Genomic DNA, 14,403 nt, shown 5'->3' with positions numbered 1-14,403 from the left:
TTTCAAAGTGCTCTGACAAAGTTAAAACACGTGAAGCTTGCAGCTCTCACTACATTGCTACGACCAAGAAGGGTAAAAGAATAGCACTATTACTTGTTGTTAGGGAGACTCCTATATATGTCGACCTCCATCCTCCACAGCCAGGCAAACCTGCAAATAAAAAAAACGCTCAACTTTTCTTCACATCCGAAAGGGCACTCTCAGCAGAGTCTCTCAAAATACTCAGCTTATTTTCCTCCAGATAATACCTCTACAAACAAGCCACACCAGAGCAAGAGTATCTCATATCATCAGGGTTAAAAGCAAAAGCATCCCATATCATGCTTTTTCCCTGTCTTTTCCTTTGGCCTTGTTCTTACCTGCAAGACAAGGAGAAAGAGAGTAATCAGTCAACACTTGGATTCAAGCTTCTAGTCAGGAACTGACTGCCTGGAACCCCTTGCCTGATTACTTACCTGGCATTGTTCTCGAGTACTCATCTTCAACATCTTATGCTTCCAGAGAAGATACCACATCTGCTTGAGGAGCAAATAGGGCAAGTGAGAAGGATACAAGGAAGCATGTGGAGACAAGCGTAACAGAACACATGCAGATACATCCACTACTTTGGCAACAGCAAAAGTATCCCATATCATCAAGGTCGAACGTACTTTAGATTTGATGGACTTTTTTTTACCCTCAAATTCTTGAGTCGGCCTTATACTCTGGAGGGAACCAGAAAACCCTCCAGCCTAGTTCAAGAATAAGCCTGTGGAAAGTTACTTCTTCAAAAGCAAAAGTATTTCATATCATCTCTTCTCCATTTGCTTCTCCTTATCCTTGGTGCTATTTACGACACAAGGAGAAGGAGAACAATCAACAGGAAGCCGAAGTCGAACCTCCGATCCAGGTTGCTTGCTTGGAAGTCTGATTGCTTACCTTGTATGTTACCTCCTTCGACAAATCTCCTAGCTCGGCGACTTGGGGGACTCCTACTATAGGGTTTGTATCGCACTTGACCAAGCCCGAAACTACAAGTAAGCTTCAAGTGAAATTGATACATTACCTTGTGCATCTTTATCGGTTAAAGATATCACCCCTGGATGGAGGAAAAGTACTTCCAGAGAAGATGCCACATCTACATATGAGACAGATAAGGTAAGTGAAAATGATACCATACTTCGGTACTTAGAAGTTTCGTGATTACTCAATGGCTTGGATCTCGCAAGTCCCCAACCGAGGAGCGTCCCTCACTCGGGAACTTAGGGGAGCACTGTTTGTACCATACTTGACCAATCCCGAAACTACTGAGCACCGGTCAACGTTATACCGTCAAGGACCTAGAAGAGTTTCCTTTCAACCAGGAGGCCAATCACAGCACGACACGTGTCGACATCAGAAGCCAATCACAACACGACACGTGTCAATGTCAGAATGAAACTAGAAACTCTCTCCTATAAATAGAGATCATTCTCTCACAATATTTCCTAATGTCATTTTGTACTAAACTATTCACTTAAGGGATCACTGTTTGTACCATACTTGACCAATCCCGAAACTACTGAGCACCGGTCAACGTTATACCATCAAGGACCTAGAAGAGTTTCCCTCCAACCAGGAGGCCAATCACAGCGCGACACGTGTCGACATCAGAAGCCAATCACAACACGAACGTGTCAATGTCAGAATGAAACTAGAAACTCTCTTCTATAAATAAAGATCATTCTCTCACAATATTTCCTAATGTCATTTTCTACTAAACTATTCACTAGAACTCACAAAAGGAGAGCTTGAACCTATGTATTTGTGTAAACCCTTCACAATTAATGAGAACTCCTTTACTCCGTGAACGTAGCCAATCTGGGTGAACCACGTATATCTTGTGTTTGCTTTTCTGTCTCTATTCATTTACATACTTATCCTCACTAGTGACCGAAGCAACCAAGCGAAGGTCACAAAACCTGACACTTTATGTTGTACCAAAGTCCTCACTGATTTTGTGCATCAACACAAGGTTTCCATCTGGGACTCCTTCTAGGCTAATTTCGACGTCCTGAACTTGTTTTCCCAAATTAAGTCATTTGAGTAGAGTTTGACTAAATGTACCCTTTATGTGCTTAGGCGCAATTTATTGTGGCGTTTTGTCTCCGTTAATTTGCGTGGCTATTTGGCGCTAAGTATCTGTGAGTGGACCCCTTCTAAATATGCATGTTTTAATAGTAGAAATGCATACATGGAAAAGCATGATATAACAAGTATGTTCTATGAAACGCTTTGAGATAACATGTTTACTAAGGCTATTTTGAATTATTACTATTTTTCCTATAACCCGTGTTCTTATAGAATATTTGATGGATGACGATATGATATTTAGAACATGTTTACAACACCTCTTTATAGTATAGATGATGGATGACTTCATACTATGAAGTTGCTTTTCAAATGTATATATGTTCAATGGTTTTGTACCTACCTAGTGGTCCCTATTCCACTACGAGACGAAGGGATAGATTCTGGCCCATCCCGGGCGACGGTTATGGTGTTGGCATAAGGCATAAAGTGGTTTTCCTCTGGCTATTAGCATAGGGACAGGGTCACGGGGCCTGAAGGGATATTTTCCTCTGATTGTTCATTCAGAGACGGAAGCTAGCATGGGGCCTGGAGGGATATTGGACATTCACTAGTGATTATTATATATATGAGTTATAGTTTGAGACATTGCACGACATGCTAGGTTTCGAAAAACCTATGTTTATTATGATATATGTGTTTTCATAAAACTTGGGGAGTTAGTATGTTGATAACGGTTTTATTATATATATATATATATATATATATATATCAACTTGGCCCACTCATGTTTGTTTTGCACCCCCTTCAGGATTTAGAATCGAGGCATACAATCCTGGCGTCAAGGCACTTCCGCATCGGTATCTTCGAGTCCTCTTGGTGTAGGACCCATTATTTTATTCTTCAATTTTATATTATTTCTTTTAGTATTCTAGTTAGTTGTATGTTCTGAACACGTTCCTTAAATGCATATTCTTTATTCTTTTATATTTATAAGTCTTATCTATCCCTTGTTTTCAGTATTTGCACTCAATAAATGGCTTTCGTCACCCTCGGGCGTCGACCAGCACGTGCCTATCCTGGTATTCGGGGAATATCGGAATCGGGGCATGTCACCTTTAATGAAACTTTCTAAAGTCCAATAACACCCTCGTCATTTTTACAAAATGACAGGCCTTGTCCTTAATACTCAAAGTGGAATCCCTCACACCCGTTCACACCCTTGCATCAGAGTAGGACCGCAGCCGTCCCGCCGACTCCTGCTCAACACCGACCGCCACCACTGCACCAACATTCATCCTTATTCTCCTTCCAGATCCTCCAAATACACAAATAAGAAAAAGATTCAATCTTTTTGAGAAACCATTTTTTTAAATTTACCGATTGGATCGAATCCCAGAATCCAAGCAAGAACCAGTCCAGAATCCAAGCGAGAAAAAGATTCCTACTTGCAATCTTCCCTCTTCAACCCAGAATCCGAGTGAGAATCAGTCGGAATAGATGAGAGAGATGATCAGATCAGATCCAATGCCACATCTCCGATCATTAAAGAAATGAAATTCCGATTTAGAACAAACAAGCAATCAAGAAGCTGAAAACATATACAAAAACGATAAACAAAACCCCAAAATAAAAACACATACCAAGCATCAACTGGGAAATATCCAACCCAATCCACTGATGCCCACTCTCTAACAATGCGTCTCCGCTGAGCCCCGACCCACAACCTGCAGTGAAAACCTCAATCACTCACTCAACTTTTTTCACCATTTCAGTGAATAAAATCAAACCCCTTTTGGATTTTTTTTTTTTTTTTACAAAAAATTGAATTGAAAGATTAGGGGAGTTGGGTTTTGAAATATTACCAATGTCGAGGAGTAGCCTGAGGACGCCATCGTCGGGGAGATTGAGAAGCTTGAGGGCTCGGTGCTTCTAGAATTCTAAAGAGAGATTAAAATAAAAAATTATAAATAAATAAAATAAGTTATATTAGATAATTATTGTATTATATGTCCTATCTTTTATTTGTTAAGAAAATTAAATTAATGGAACATCTAGTATTATACCTTTTTTGGTCATTTCATATAGTCACAACTGTTTTACATAAAAGTTTACCAAACACTATAATACTGCTTCTTTTTTTTCTTTCCAAAAAGCACTTTTACAAAAAAATTTACCAAACACTTTATTGCTTTATTTCACAGCTACTTATTCTCACATCACAACAGAAACAGTTTTTTTTCAAAACATAGTAATACCAAACCAACCCTAACTTTAATGTATATTCACCATACACCTTATTAGTTGCCCTGTGTCTCATCTTCTAACCCTAGTAAACTTGTTAAGTAATATATCTTTTTTAATTTTTAAAACTAATTTAAACATGATTAAATAAATAAACTCAACCCCAGAAGCTTTTCAACTTCCCCAACCAGCCAACCCCCACCCACCCTTTCAATCTTTTTGTTCATAAGCCATGGCGAATCAGCCATCTCTGTCGTCCGCCCTCCGTCCTCCGCCATCCCTCTTATTCCACTGTAACTCTAATTTATTTTATAAAGAAAACTTAACAAATGTCCTCCCCAAGAAAATATATCCCAAATCGCAAAAAAATTCAAATCTATATGTGCACAGAAATGTCCTCGCCAAGAAAGAGAAATGGCTGGTTCTTTAGGTGAGGCCGCTATCGAATTTCATGGCTGCAATTGTGCAACCGTCATAGTTGTCTTTGGTTGTTGTTGTATGGTCTTTGATTATCGAGTCAACGATCATATAGTCACAGTGGAAGAAAAGGTAAAAACAATGTTCTCATCATCATCATCGAATCTTTGGCTGTGGGTGGGTGGGTGTTCATGAGGTTGTTGGGTGGAGAAGTTGAACGTTGGAGGGGTTTGGATTTTTATTTTTATTTTTAATGCTTAAAATTAGTTTCAAAAATTGAAAAACATATATTTAATTAACAAGTTTACCAGGGTTAAAAGATAGGACACATGGCAGCTAATAAGGTGTATGGTGAGCATACACCAAAGTTAATGTGGGTGAGCAAAAATGCACCCATTGGAAAGACGAAATAAAACTAAATGATGAACTACGACTGGCTTAATTTCTTTACAGGATACGTAGACAATTTAATTTGAAAGTTAAATACAACCATAAGATTAATACAAAATTAAATATTTGAATTATTTCTGGCAATCTAGAATGAGACTTTATTGTGTTTCGGTCTAAGATACTGACCTTGCTAGAATGACAAGGATACGACTCCTTAGGGGGGGGATTTGGATCCTCTCCTGAGCCCAAGAAGAGGATCCTCCTGGCCAAGAAGGTGAGCCGTTGGATAAAAATCCAACGGCTATAATTAATATAACTTTAAAGGGACCCCTTGTTTGTAGTCATCCAACAGACCACACTGCTTGGTCAGGAGGATCCTCTCCTTAGGCTTAGGAGAGGATCCAAATCCCTTGGGGGGAGCAGCTAGAGAGGTGATTGGACCTTCATATCCAATATGTCGGCAACATCAAACATTAAAGAGGCTTAGCTAAATATGACTTTAGTTACGTTTACGAGGAAAATCGGTTTTATGAATTAGAACCATACCTTATGGTATATGATCGTATAATTTAGCTTACACGTGTATGATATATACTCAGCTTGTCAACATACATGATATTTAACTTACACATGCATGATGCCTAATCAGCTTGTCTATGTACATGATATTCAACTTACACGTGTATGATACATACTCAGCTTGTCTAGAACATGATATCCAGCTTACACATGTATGATTACATACACAGCTTGTCTATGGACATGATATCCAGCTTACACATTTATGATACACACTCAGCTTGTCTAAGGACATAATATTTAGCTTATACGTGTATGATACATACTTAGCTTGTCTACGAAAATGATATTCAACTTACATGTGTATGATACATGATTAGCTTGTCTATAGACATGACATCTAGCTTACACAATACACTCAACTTGTAATTACATGGAGATTACTCAGTAATGACACGATTATATTATCCAGCTTAAACTAGCTATGGCTAGTGTATGAAACTATATGCTATGTCACCATAATCAGTAGCAGTTGCAGTTGACGTATTTAGCGTTGAGGCCTCTTCCCAAAGCTCTGACACATTCTTACCAGGTATGTTATCTACTCAGCTTTATTAGTAGAACTTGAATTTTGGCAATTATGGCCTGAACATATGATTATACATGTATTAGACAGTCGGAGACCCATGAAGTGTGGTCTTTCAGGGATGAGTTGAAATAAATGTGATTACTACCAAGTATTTTAATTTGCACTTATCCCTATTTTAGGGGAAGTTTTGCCAAATTTTCGGTAGATTTTAATAGTTGATAAATTCATTTATAACTTCGTCACCCATCTGGGTAATGGCTAGCATGCCTCGACTTCGATGCTACTAAATTTTCGATTCAAGGTGTCATGATCAGGGTTATGGATTCATTTAGGGTTTTGATTGTTTTGGGATTTGTCAGTTCGGATGTGGGTTATTCTACATTTTGGTGTTATGGTTTTTTTAGTTGTTAGTTTAGTCATTTGGATTTGTGACGTTTAATGTAATGTAATGTTGAATTTTGTATCTTGTACACGTATTTAATGTATTGTTAAAATTGTTTAATAAATATCGTTATTTCTTAAAAAAAAAAAGTAAGCACCCAGCTTTTTTTTTTTTTTTTGCCAAGAGAAAGAAAATATATAACAATATTAGACAATTTTGGAGATTAGTTGGCCCAATCGAAATTTTAGTCCCTCAAATAAAAATTCATGCGTTTTGATCTATGAACTTTCCATAAATTATCACACATTATGGTAAATTCATATACCAATATTCACGGATTTATTTAAAGAACTGTTATTAGCATTCCAAAATTTTCATTCTACACTCATTACTGTTGTAAACATTCCTAGTTTAAGTATGATTGTGTAAATCCTAGATAAGATTTGATTCTAGTTATCCTTTCCTATTACAACTTGTATTACTTGGAGGAGAAGGAATATCTTCTCTCCCTTTACTACTATAAATAAAGGCACAATGTAGGAGGGATAACAACACACACATTCCCCTACAATTCTACAAACACACATCTCTCTCCTCTATCTCTGCCGCCGGCCCTAGTCTCTCTGTCAGATAAATATAGACCACAACACGTTATCAGCACGCTCCTACCGCTGCGCTTAGGAATCTGACGTTGGAAATTTTTTCTGCATCAAACCAGTTCATCCATATCATCACGCAATCAAGTTCTTTCCAAACAACAGCTTTTAACTCGATATTTTGCAAGCCCTGATAGCATGAACATTCACCATGATCATGACCCAACTTTACGTTTTACGTATTTTAGATTCTACATAAATTGTGTATGCTTCATAATCAAAATTGCTACAATTATGTGAATTTGATATTTGCCATGAATTGAATCTTACATATGTACATGCATTGAAACTATTATTTGCATATGCATCAACATAAATATGTGATTCATTGAATTTTACATGCATATAATTATATTTGAATTGAAAATTTTTTTTTGCGATTGGGGAATTAGGGTTCTTCGAACCCGTGCCTTTCCCGAGCCGAGAACCAATCCTGGAGCCACGGCTCCAGGCCTAACACCCAGACCCGACGCCCAGAAGGCGTCGCCACCCATGAAATCGTCAACCAACATGGCCTGCAGCCATGCCCTGATACCCCCGACGAGTTTTTTTTTATTGACAGTCGATTTTTTCTTTGAAATTTCAATCGACGAGTCTAAGGTTTTACTACGTTGAGAATTCCTCACTCTCCGTCCAAATTTATGGTTAGCAATGACCCCCACGGCCTTCACCGTGATTTTTGAACCATGGACAACCACCTGCAGTGGTGCCGTCGTAAATTTTCCGGCCTTCTTCCTCGGCCACGCACACCCAGCGCCGCTGGGTTTGTTTTGTCCTGTAACCCGAGCCCTAATGGGCTCCTGTCCCTCGGCCTGCATCAGCGCCTTTGGGCTTGCTGATGCTTTGAGATGTCACGGCCCAGCCCGTGCACAAAGAAAAAAAGTTTTTTTTTTGCTGCTTAACGCAGCCCAGTCCACCCCGTAAGCCTGCAGCTTACACCCGAGACCCTCCCCAGTCCAATTTTTGGGCCTAGGTCTCACGGACCAAATTTTTCAAGCCACCCGTGGCTTCATATTTTCTTTTGACCGCAAATTTATTCTCGGCCTATATTTTTAGGCCCCGAGATTTTATTATTTAATATTTTTTAAATAATATGGGTTTTTATATTTTCACCCACACTTTCATTTGGCCCCGAAGACCAAAAATAAATTAATTCAATTATCATTATACAATATTTTTGCATATATTCTTTGCATATTTGTTTGCATATATATTTGTGTTTGTCTGCAGGAATATATGAACCTGAAGTTCATAATCACTTTGAAACCCGAAGTTTCTTATAAACATGCCTTGTCTGAAAACCTGAAGTTTTCACTTAAATATATCACCCATGAAACCCGAAGTTTTTCATGCAAAATTAAACCAATACATGTCTATTATAACCTGCATGTTCTACTCCTATGTGAATGGATTGATTTTTCTCCTCCTATGTGAATGGATTGATTTTTCTCCATTACACTAACCACATCTTGTCCATCCATTTTGTGATAGGAACATGTCAAATTTGAACAAACTCGACTTCACCGCTTTGGAGGTCTTTGGAAGGAACTACCTCAAATGGGTTCAAGATGTGAAGCTCCACCTCACTGCAAAGAACTTGCGTCCTGCTATTGAAGAAGCAACAGATACACCTGTTGGCGAAGCTGAAAAAGCCACTGCTATGATCTTCATCCGAAGACATATTCATGACGCTCTGTAAACTGAGTACCTTGCTGAAGATGATCCACGTGCATTATGGGTCGCTTTGGCTGATCGTTTCGATCACCAAAAGGACATATTCTTGCCTGAAGCAAGACACGACTGGCAGCACTTGCGCTTCCAAGACTTTAAGTCTGTGAATGAATATAATTCTGAAGTTTGTCGAATCCGATCACTTCTCAAGTTTTGCAATGAAACTTTGACTGAAGAGGATCTCCTGGATAAGACTTACTCGACCTTCTCTGCTTCTAATATTGTCCTGCAGCAACAATATAGAGCTCAGAAGTTCACTAAGTTCTCGGATTTGATCTCTGTTTTACTTCTTGCTGAAAAGCAGAACCAGCTGTTGATGAAGAATCATCAAGCTCGAAATACTGGGGCTACTATTGTGCCTGAAGCACATTATAGCACTAATCAGCACCCAAAACGCCAAAAGAGGCGTGGTAAGGGCGGCCAGAAGCCATCCCACCAAGGTCAACAGAGTCAAGGCTCATCTAAGGGAGGAAACAAAGCCCAGAAACGCCCAAACCTCGCTCCCAAGGCCCCGAACTTCAAGAATAAGGGCAAAACACCTGCCACAATGAATGACGATATGTGCTATCGTTGTGGTTCAAAGGACCATTGGTCCCGTATTTTCCGTGCTCCCAAGAAGGTTGTAGATGAATATCATTCTCGTCGTAAGAAGTTTGAATCAAACTTCATGCAAGTGGATGAACCGGAGACTACAAAGATGGAGGTTTCTGATTTTCAGAAGGATACCACTCCTATGGAAGATTAGAATCTTAGACATAGACTTATTTTTTTAGTTGAAATAAGACAATTGGGTCCGAATTCCACCTAGTGGCCGAACCCCACCTTGTTTTTTGGTTGATTTTGAACAATTTTCCTTTATGTTTTGGATTATTAGTTGGCGATTTATTTTGGATATTCAGTTTTAATCCTTGAATAAATTAAATTATTTTGAATTGATACTTGTTTTTATAAACTTTTATGCATGTGACCGATTCAAATTAATTTTTCATTCTAGGTATGACTAGTGGGAAAGTTAGTTGTCTGGCAGATAGTGCAACCACGCATACTGTTTTGCGTGAACGCATCTATTTCACTAACTTCGTACCTAAGAATGCACCTCTGACAACCCTCTCAGGCCCATCCAACCTGATAGAAGGATACGGTAAGGCACGTATAATGTTGTCCAATGGTACAATCTTGACCATTGCTGAGGCACTCTATTCTCCACGTTCCGGAAGAACGTTACTAAGTTTCAAGGACATTAGAGATAACAATTACCACGCTGAAACCCACGTAGAAAACGGAGTTGAATTTCTGTGCGTAACTTCCTACGAATATGGCCAGAAGCGTATTCTAGAAAAGATGGAGCGTAACCCGAGTGGTCTGTATACTACGACCATACGGCCCATAGAATGCCACTATGTGGCCGGCCCTACCACAGGGACCGCGCACGAAATTACACTTTGGCATGATCGTTTAGGACATCCTGGACGAATAGCGATGCGCCGTATCCTCAAAACTTCACACGGGCATCCACTAACCCGAAGCTTAGGTTCGATCCATGAAATCGCATGTCAAACATGTTCTATGGGAAAGCTTATTACTAAGCCTTCTTATGACAAGATTCGTTCGAATCCTCCCATTTTTCTACAACAGATTCAAGGGGACATTTGTGGACCGATTCAACCTCCTTGCGGACCATTTAGATATTTTATGGTTTTGGTTGACGCTTCTACACGTTGGTCACACGTGTGCTTGTTGTCCACAAGGAACGATGCATTCTCCAAACTGTTGGCTCAGGTTATCAAGCTCAGGGCTCACCATCCTGATTATCCGATCAAATCTATTCGATTGGATAATGCTGGAGAATTCACATCTAAAACTTTTGATGACTATTGCATGTCGGTTGGGGTTGAAGTTGAACATCCTGTACACCATGTTCACACCCAGAACGGCCTGGCAGAGGCTTTCATTAATCGTTTACAAATGATTGCTCGATCGTTGGTCATACGTACCAAGCTCCCGATCGCTGCTTGGGGCCATGCAATATTGCACGTAGCAAAGTTAGTCCGCCTGAGGCCTGTTGCGACGCAACCATTTAGTGCCCTTTAGTTGGTCACCGGATGCGAACCCGACATATCGCATCTGCGCTTTTTTGGTTGTGCGGTCTATATGCCGATCTCGTCGCCCTTACGTACAAAAATGGGGCCTCAGCGAAGGATGGGAATCTATGTCGGATATGATTCTCCTTCGATTATTCGTTACTTAGAACCTTTGACAGGCGATCTGTTTACCGCTCGTTTCGCGGATTGTCACTTCTATGAGACAGTCTTCCCGCCGTTAGGGGGAGATAAGAACGTCAATGTTCCTAATGAATGACGCGAATTATCGTGGACGATTCCCACTTTGTCTCATTTAGATCCCCGCATCGCTCAGTCTGAAGCTGAAGTGCAGCGCATATTAGATCTCCAGAGCATAGCTCAGAGCATGCCAGATGCTTTCACCGATTTAGCGCGCGTGACAAGATCACATATTCCAGCTGCGAATACGCCTGCAAAGATAGATGTACCAAATGTACGACGGACTACCCTCCTGGAAGCCCGGGATGCCAATTCTGGTGATCCACGTACATTAGCGGCTAGCCAATCATCTGCCCCTACACAAAAGCATGACAGACCCCTTGGTTCAAAGGATTCACACCCTCGGAAGAGGAAAACCATGGCACAAGGTCCTGAAGAGCCTACTGTGAATCCGACTATCGCTTACTCATTTTACCTAACTCATGAGGAAATTCTATGGAAGCGTCCTTGAAGAGACGAATCCTCCTCCCGAGAATCGTGAGATTTCGGTCTATTATGCTAGCTTAGATGATGTGTGGCGTCGAAATGAGATGATTGTCGACGATGCATTAGCATTTGCAGTAGCTACTGAGATCATGTTGAGCGATGACATTGAACCGCGTTCCGTTGGTGAATGTCGACGTAGAGCTGATTGGTCAAACTGGAAACAAGCAATCCAAGTCGAACTTGATTCACTTGCGAAACGTAAGGTGTTTGGACCTGTAGTTCCTACTCCTCCACATGTGAAGCCCGTTGGCTATAAGTGGGTTTTTGTTCGGAAGCGTAATGAGAAGAACGAAATTATTCGTTACAAAGCTCGTCTTGTAGCACAAGGTTTCTCATAACGCCCCAGGATTGACTATGATGAAACTTACTCACCCGTTATGGATGTGATTACTTTTCGATACCTTATCAGTTTGGTAGTTTCTGAAAAACTGGATATGCAGCTGATGGACGTAGTAACCGCATATCTCTATGTGGATCTTGATACGGAAATTTATATGAAAGTTCCCAAATGACTTACATTGACTGGTTCAAATATTTCCAAACCCCGGAACACGCTCTCAATTCGGCTGAGGCGTTCACTATACGGTTTGAAACAATCCGGAAGAATGTGGTATAACCGTCTGAGTGAGTATTTGACTAGTCAGGGATATGTGAACAACGAACTATGCCCTTGTGTTCATTAAGAAGTCACATTCCGGATTTACGATTGTTGCAGTATATGTCGATGACATGAATCTCATCGGAACTCCTGAAGAGCTCGCGAGAACTACTTCGCACTTGAAGTCAGAATTTGAGATGAAAGATCTAGGTAAGACTCGATACTGTCTCAGTCTCGAGATAGAGCATTGTTCAGATGGAATCTTAGTACATCAATCGAACTACACCCAGAAGGTGTTGCGCCGTTTTAATCAGGATAAAGCGAAGTCTTCAAGTACTCATATGGTCGTTCGTACGCTAGATGCAAAACGAGATCCCTTCCGTCAGAAGGAGGATGATGAAGAGATTTTGGAACCTGAAGTTCCTTATCTAAGTGCGATAGGCGCTTTATTGTACTTAGCTCAATGCACTAGACCCGACATCTCCTTCGCTGTTAATCTTTTGGCAAGATACAGCAATGCACCAACACGCAAACATTGGACTGGCGTGAAAGACATCTTCCGTTACCTTAAGGGTACTACGGATTTGGGCTTATTCTATCCCTACGAATCCTCGAGTGATGCCGCACCCTATGCTCATCGGGTTGATTCTCGCCTTGTTGGTTATGTCGACGCTGGATACTTATCTGATCCGCACAAGGCGTATTCTCAAACGGGTTATGTCTTTACCGTTGGAGGCACCGCAATATCTTGGAGGTCAACTAAACAGACCTTAGTTGCCACTTCGTCTAACCATGCTGAAATTCTCGCCTTACATGAAGTAACTCTGGAATGCTTTTGGTTGAGAGCAGTAGTGGGCCATATTCGAAGCTCCTGTGATCTTCACCCCGCCGTTAATGCCCTGACGACGATTTTTGAAGACAACGCAGCTTGCATCGAACAGCTCAAGAAGGGTTACATCAAAGGAGACAACACCAAGCATATTGCGTCGAAGTTCTTCTTTACACATCAATAGTAAGAGCATCAGAAGATTGAAGTCACGCAAATCTGATCACAAGACAATCTGGCCGACCTTTTCACCAAATCACTACCGAAGGCGACGTTTCAAAAGCTTGTTCATGGAATTGGTATGAGTAAACTTTCTGAGTTGTAACTTTGCTATTTCTCTTTGGAATTATGTCAAACTCAGGGGGAGTATCTTCTGGATACTTGCTTGATCTTAATGTACTCTTTTTCCCTACGATTAGGAGCATTTTCCCACTGGGTTTTTGCTACCTAACTAGGTTTTAACGAGGCACCCACCTTGGGCTGGTCATATCCCTAATGACGTCCTGTAGATGTTTCTTTTGACTTTGCATTTCTCACGCATTTTTCCTTAAACTATGGATTTTGTCCCTACTTGGATTTTTGCCATAGCCTTAGGGTTTTTTAGTGAGACTTACTACTTATGCAAGTTCCTACCTTATTGAGAATAAGCGTTGTTCCTTAGAATCAGTGCCAACGAGTCGACTTCCTCAACTTTTGCATGATGCTGAATCTATCTTGAGTATTTACACACTCAAGGGGGAGTGTTGTAAACATTCCTAGTTTAAGTATGATTGTGTAAATCCTAGATAAGATTTGATTCTAGTTATCCTTTCCTATTACAACTTGTATTACTTGGAGGAGAAGGAATATATTCTCTCCCTTTACTACTATAAATAAAGGCACAATGTAGGAGGGATAACAACACACACATTCCCCTACAATTCTACAAACACACATCTCTCTCCTCTCTCTCTGCCGCCGGCCCTAGTCTCTCTGTCAGATAAATATAGACCACAACAATTACGAGTGTATTTTTCTTTTTATTATAGAAAGTTTGAAGTGTAAAATAAAATTTTTGAAATGGTAGTAAGAATTCTCTTTATTTAATTACAATAATTTAATGAAATTAATAAAATCCTGTTAATTAAAATTGAAAAACCAATTCTGCAATTAAGTCGGATATTAATCTTGTTTACCA

Source organism: Malus domestica, chromosome 05 (genome assembly GCF_042453785.1).
Source record: "Malus domestica chromosome 05, GDT2T_hap1".
NCBI lineage: Eukaryota > Viridiplantae > Streptophyta > Magnoliopsida > Rosales > Rosaceae > Malus > Malus domestica.
The sequence above is the reverse complement of the archived record's forward strand: the minus strand, read 5'-3'. Positions refer to the sequence as shown.